The sequence below is a fragment of the Bufo gargarizans genome, unplaced genomic scaffold (genome assembly GCF_014858855.1).
Source record: "Bufo gargarizans isolate SCDJY-AF-19 unplaced genomic scaffold, ASM1485885v1 fragScaff_scaffold_538_pilon, whole genome shotgun sequence".
In the NCBI taxonomy this organism is placed as follows: Eukaryota; Metazoa; Chordata; class Amphibia; order Anura; family Bufonidae; genus Bufo; species Bufo gargarizans.
Window position 1 is genome coordinate 51379 of NW_025334133.1, and position 7699 is coordinate 59077.

At 47.2% G+C, this 7699-nt stretch overlaps 1 long non-coding RNA gene across 2 annotated transcripts; it reads right to left on the reverse strand.

Moving 5' to 3' along the window:
- Nucleotides 1–451: 451 nt before the first annotated feature.
- LOC122922592 lies at nucleotides 452–3901 on the reverse strand. 2 transcript variants are annotated; one of them, XR_006387147.1, is made up of 4 exons: nucleotides 3832–3901; nucleotides 3519–3617; nucleotides 1737–1817; nucleotides 452–705 (listed from the first exon to the last, which is right to left on the reverse strand). It is a non-coding gene; the product is annotated as an uncharacterized LOC122922592 (long non-coding RNA). The 2 variants fall into 2 exon arrangements; XR_006387146.1 differs by lacking the exon at nucleotides 3832–3901 and having other exon boundaries at nucleotides 3519–3802.
- Nucleotides 3902–7699: the final 3798 nt, after the last annotated feature.

Below are 7699 nucleotides of genomic sequence, written 5' to 3' on the forward strand. Positions count from 1 at the left end.
TTTCCCTTTTCACACCATTCTTTGTAAACCCTAGAAATGGTTGTGCGTGAAAATCCCAGTAATTGAGCAGATTGTGAAATATTCAGACCGGCCCGTCTGGCACCAACAGCCATGCCACGCTCAAAATTGCTTAAATCACCTTTCTTTCCCATTCTGACATTCAGTTTGGAGTTCAGGAGATTGTCTTGACCAGGACCACAACCCGACATGCATCGGAGCAACTGCCATGTGATTGGTTGACGAGATAATCCCATTAATGAGAAATAGAACAGGTGTTCCTAATAATTCTTTAGGTGAGTGTATGTGGGGGATTTATTGTATTATCGTTGTTCTGGGTATAAAAGGTTTGTTATTTATTCTGAACTACTACTCCTATCAGGACCTATTACACATAATCTATATAATGATGATGACGCATTTTTTTTTTTTTCTAGTTTTATTGGTTCAGCGGGAAACATCTTGTTGCACTTTACATTGTGTCCCTGTTCCTCAGGTTCCCCCTTATTCTCTGTCACCTCATTCCTGCAGTTCTTTCCTCTCAACATCTTATTCTATGGAGAAATAATCGTCTGAAAATAAGTTTCTCTCTCCAAACAGCCAATCGGAGATCAGCGGCTCATCGGAATCATCATAGGGGATCAGCGGCTCATCAGATTTCCAGCTTGGGAGTCGGGGCTCTTCATAGTTCCACCAGTAGAGCAGCGGCTGTGGGTATAAACAGTCCAGAGCTCAGTTCTCATTCACCCTGAAGACTTGGAGACAAAACTTTTCATTTGTGATAAACTGGCAGAAGAAAGTAATCAGTGGCCCCGAGCAACAACACATCTGCAGAACCAGCAATGCCAAACCACACAGACAGAGCCTAAACTGTACCCAGCATACACAGGCAGAGCCCAGACTGTACCCAGCATACACAGGCAGAGCCCAGACTGTACCCAGCATACACAGGCAGAGCCCAGACTGTACCCAGCATACACAGGCAGAGTCCAGACTGTACCCAGCATACACAGGCAGAGCTCAGACTGTACCCAGCATACACAGGCAGAGCCCAGACTGTACCCAGCATACACAGGCAGGACTGAAAGCTTAAAGGGGTTGTCCGGGTTCAGAGCTGAACCCGGACATACCCTTATTTTCACCCCGGCAGCCCCCCTGAGCCTAGCATCGGAGCATCTCATGCTCCGATGCGCTCCAGTGCCCTGCGCTACATCGCGCAGGGCACAGGCTCTTTTGTTTTTAATAAACACACTGCCGGGCGGTAACTTCCGCCCAGCAGTGTGTTCGGTGACGTCACCGGCTCTGAGGGGCGGGCTTTAGCTCTGCCCTAGCCGTTTTACTGGCTAGGGCAGAGCCAAATCCCGCCCATCAGTGCCGGTGACGTCACCGGGGTTCCTGTCAGCCCCATGGAGAGCCCGGTACGTCACCGGAACTCTGAAAAATGCCTTTGCCCTGCGCGATTTAGCGCAGGGCAAAGGAGAGCATCGGAGCATGAACTGCTCCGATGCTCATGTCAGGGGGGCTGCCTGGGTGAAAATGGAGGGCTGTCCAGCTTCAGCTCTGAACCTGGACAACCCCTTTAAGGAGTACATATAAGCAAGGTTTACACACACCAGCACAACACAGATTAACCCATTGCTTCCAGCAGAAGCGCTAACTGCAGATTATACTGGAGCATCTGTGTTCACCAGAGAGCTGTGTACTTCCTATAGCGCCCCCTCATGTATACACAGACTTACAAGTCCTGGCTTTTCCCAGTTTCTTACTGATGATATAAACGCCTCAAAGAAGGAGGTGGATCCGGTGTTATTGTCTGTTTCCTGCAGAAAGTAACAATGTTACTGAGTAATGAGGCTGAAGGACAATGTATCAAGTGGTCTCAAGGCAACTGGAAACAAAGTAACAGATTCTGAAAGACTCCACACCAGGCTGTTTCTGTGATGTGGCTGCGAGTGGTAATGGTCGGGGATTATGCTTTAGTATTTCTCTAAAATCCCAGATATCGTCTGTATGTCAGCAAGAAGGAAGAAGAGGCTGAATCCACCCACAGGGGCTATCAGAGCCTAAAGTGACCCGGCAGAGCCCAGCAAAGCCCACACTACAGCAGCAGAGCCCAGCAGGACCCAAACTACAGGAGCAGAGCCCGGCAGGACCCAAACTACAGCAACAGAGCCCAGCAGGACCCAAACTACAGCAGCAGAGCCCAGCAGGACACAAACTACAGTAGCAGAGCCCAGCAGGACCCAAACTACAGCAGCAGAGCCCAGCAGGACCCAAACTACAGCAACAGAGCCCGGCAGGACCCAAACTACAGCAGCAAAGCCCAGCAGGACCCAAACTACAGGAGCAGAGCACAGCAGGACCCAAACTACAGCAGCAAAGCCCAGCAGGACTCAAACTACAGCAGCAAAGCCCAGCAGGACCCAAACTACAGGAGCAGAGCCCGGCAGGACCCAAACTACAGCAGCAGAGCCCGGCAGGACCCAAACTACAGCAGCAGAGCCCGGCAGGACCCAAACTACAGCAGCAGAGCCCAGCAGGACCCAAACTACTGCAGCAGAGCCCGGCAGGACCCAAACTACAGCAGCAGAGCCCAGCAGGACCCAAACTACAGGAGCAGAGCCCGGCAGGACCCAAACTACAGCAGCAGAGCCCGGCAGGACCCAAACTACAGCAGCAGAGCCCGGCAGGACCCAAACTACAGTAGCAGAGCCCAGCAGGACCCAAACTACAGCAGCAGAGCCCAGCAGGACCCAAACTACAGCAACAGAGCCCGGCAGGACCCAAACTACAGGAGCAGAGCCCAGCAGGACCCAAACTACAGCAGCAGAGCCCAGCAGGACCCAAACTACAGCAGCAGAGCCCAGCAGGACCCAAACTACAGCAGCAGAGCCCAGCAGGAGCCAAACTACAGGAGCAGAGCCCAGCAGGACCCAAACTACAGCAACAGAGCCCGGCAGGACCCAAATTGCAGCAGCAGAGCCCAGCAGGACCCAAACTACAACAGCAGAGCCCAGCAGGAGCCAAACTACAGCAGCAGAGCCCAGCAGGAGCCAAACTACAGGATCAGAGCCCAGCAAGACCCAAACTACAGGAGCAGAGCCCGGCAGGACCCAAACTACAGCAGCAGAGCCCGGCAGGACCCAAACTACAGCAGTGGAGCCCAGCAGGACCCAAACTACAGCAGCAGAGCCCAGCAGGACCCAAACTACAGCAGCAGAGCCCAGCAGGACCCAAACTACAGCAGCATAGCCCAGCAGGACTCAAACCACAGCAGCAGAGCCCGGCAGGACCCAAACTACAGCAGCAGAGCCCAGCAGGACCCAAACTACAGGAGCAGAGCCCGGCAGGACCCAAACTACAGCAGCAGAGCCCGGCAGGACCCAAACTACAGCAGCAGAGCCCAGCAGGACCCAAACTATAGCGGCGGAGCCCAGCAGGACCCAAACTTCAGTATCAGAACTTATAAGCAGACCCCTCGCCCCCGGCTGTTATCATGGTCCCTCAGGTCTTCTCATTACCTTGATGATTTCCTGCTCGGTCAGGGTGGTGGCATTGCCTACGTGGGTTTCTGTCTCTGATTTGGGCAGGAGGTCTCCTGAGGGTTCTTCTGCATTTAACTGAGGAAAACATAAATATCAAGTGATATCAACAACAGCAATGTGAGCTTTATAGCATCTGGAAATCCTCTGTGCTGCTGAGGACTACACTTTTTCCACTATGCAGTTATCATTCTATGACCTCCACAAGATCAGCACACTCCTCTCCCAAAATCCTCTGTGCTGCTGGATCACTAATGCTTTCGTGAAACATTTCTGGCTCTAATTTTGGTACCTTTTTTCTGGACTTGTCCTCGTGGGTGAAGATTTCACTTCCTGCAGCGTCATGTGAATTGTTACATGTAAATCCCCCCCCCCCCCCCCCCCTCTGAGAATTAACTCCGGCAGTAACTTCTTCCTAGTAGCAGGAAGTAACAGAATTCTAAATCCAGCACCAGGGGTACAGGAAAGGGTGCAGAGGGGATGACAAGCTCCAGATCTGAATGGCTAAAACCTGCAGGGGACCCATTTTGATGTTAGCAATAGGTCCTTCTCTTCAGTGATCATCCCTTTAAAGGGTCTATCTGATACTTGAAAGAACCCTCTGCTTTATCTTTGGTCATAAATAGCGCCCCTCCAGCCTACAGGCGGTATCTGGTATTGTTTCCCAGGATTTTACCTCTCTCTGTATTGGAGAGGAGACCACAAGACCCAGAGTCACAGCCAGGATTGTGAGGAGCATCATGATGCCACTTGTCCACGGTTTAAGGAAATCTGCAGGACAAGAACAAAAACAAAGAATCGTCAAAAACTCCCAAATGTCCCGCAAAACGTGTCTTATGTGGATGGGGCTTGTAAAACATGCATAAAAGTGGGCGTTCTGTGGAATTTTGTGGATGTGCTTAGGTGCATGCGGGCTTAAAGTGCCCCCTCAATGGGGGTGCAGACACTGGAGGTCTGCATGTGAAGCACGTGACCTGCCCTGTTTTCTAATATTGGCAGAAATAACAAACACTACTTCCAAAAAGTTCGGAATATTTGTCTTGTGGGTGAAATTTCAGAAAGAACCTAAAATGCCCTCTAACCTTTACAGGTGGACTTAATGTGACCTTCTCTAACCTTCGGAATGAACATGTCCAACTGTTCGATGTTTCAGGACATTTTGCACAACTTGCTGTTCTCTAACAAGGAGCTTAACGGCAAAATTCATACCAATTGTTTGAGCCATGAATCGCCCAATACATTTCCTGGTCCTCCTCATCATGCTGTTCACTCTCTGCCATCGTGAGACCAAGACGACACCTAACAATTGATGTACCTCACCATAGAGAGGCTTCAAGCAGGATGTTCTCAGACAGAAGTGGCCCCTGAGCTTAGAGAGTCACAGAGAGTCACCAGCAGGTTGTATCAGAGATACAGCGACTGGAAGAGTCACACAAAGGCACCGGAGTGCAAACTTTTTACGTTTTCCATCAATTTTACCCCAAAACAAATATCACAAACTTTTTGTGAATAGTGTATAACAAATATCAGGGGAACCAGCAGCGACATGCGAAGAGAGAGCAATAAACATCACATATATGACCTGACATACAGACAGGTACACACATCACATACAGACAGGTATACACATCACATACAGACAGGTATACACATCACATACATGACGGCATCACATACAGACAGGTATACAAATCACATACATGACATTACATACAGACAGGTATACACATCACATATATGACCTGACATACAGACAGGTACACACATCACATACAGACAGGTATACACATCACATACAGACAGGTATACACATCACATACATGACGGCATCACATACAGACAGGTACACACATCACATACACGACATCACATACAGACAGGTACACACATCACATACATGACATTACATACAGACAGGTATACACATCACATACATGACATTACATACAGACAGGTATACATATCACATACATGATGACCTCACATACAGACAGGTACACACATCACATACATGACATTACATACAGACAGGTATACATATCACATACATGACATTACATACAGACAGGTATACATATCACATACATGATGACCTCACATACAGACAGGTATACACATCACATACATGACATTACATACAGACAGGTATACACATCACATACATGACGACCTCACATACAGACAGGTATATACATCACATCACATACAGACAGGTATACACATCACATATATGACACTACATACAGACAGGTACACACATCACATACATGACGACATTACATACATACAGGCAGGTATACACATGACATTACATACAGACAGGTATATACATCACATACATGACATCACATACAGACAGGTATACACATCACATACATTACATCACATACAGACAGGTATACACATCACATACATTACATCACATACAGACAGGTACACACATCACATACATTACATCACATACAGACAAGTATACACATCACATACAGACAGGTATACACATTACATACAGACAGGTATACACATCACATACAGACAGGTATACACATCACATACAGACAGGTATACACAGCACATACAGACAGGTATACACATCACATACAGACAGGTATACACATCACATACATGACGGCATCACATACAGACAGGTATACACAGCACATACAGACAGGTATACACATCACATACAGACAGGTATACACATCACATACAGACAGGTATACACATCACATACAGACAGGTATACACATCACATACAGACAGGTATACACATCACATACAGACAGGTATACACAGCACATACAGACAGGTATACACAGCACATACAGACAGGTATACACATCACATACAGACAGGTATACACAGCACATACAGACAGGTATACACATCACATACAGACAGGTATACACATCACATACAGACAGGTATACACATCACATACAGACAGGTATACACATCACATACATGACGGCATCACATACAGACAGGTATACACAGCACATACAGACAGGTATACACATCACATACATGACGGCATCACATACAGACAGGTATACACATCACATACAGACAGGTATACACAGCACATACAGACAGGTATACACAGCACATACAGACAGGTATACACATCACATACATGACGGCATCACATACAGACAGGTATACACATCACATACAGACAGGTATACACAGCACATACAGACAGGTATACACAGCACATACAGACAGGTATACACAGCACATACAGACAGGTATACACATCACATACAGACAGGTATACACAGCACATACAGACAAGTATACACATCACATACAGACAGGTATACACATCACATACAGACAGGTATACACAGCACATACAGACAGGTATACACATCACATACAGACAGGTATACACATCACATACATGACATCACATACAGACAGGTATACACATCACATACAGACAGGTATACACAGCACATACAGACAGGTATACACATCACATACAGACAGGTATACACAGCACATACAGACAGGTATACACATCACATACAGACAGGTATACACAGCACATACAGACAGGTATACACAGCACATACAGACAGGTATACACAGCACATACAGACAGGTATACACATCACATACAGACAGGTATACACAGCACATACAGACAGGTATACACAGCACATACAGACAGGTATACACAGCACATACAGACAGGTACACTAACGCACTACCTGCAGTTCTGAACTGATCCTGGATAGAAAATCCTCAGCAGCAGCAGCAGTTATAAAGAACAAGCCCCGCCCCCTCATCTGCATACTGAGCCCTGATAGGCTGATACTGAAGCCCAATTACAGGTGTCACCTGGAGGATGGAGTGACCTGGAGGGGAAACACATGGGGAGGCCATAAGACCCATCCTGTGTAATTACCGCCAGATGTAGCAGAGCTGAACGTGTCATTGTCCCCTATCTTCTGTAAATTAAGATGAGTCCCCCAGTAACTAATAGTTCTGCATCTTTCTAATCTACTTTATGTGTCAATTCATCACAATTATCAAGATCTCTGCTTGATGTCAGCGAATATAAATGTTCTTGTTATGACCAATAGCTTTAAACACATACAGACCTAATGCTTGAAGTTGAAGGGTTGTTACAATGTATCCAGTCTGAACAA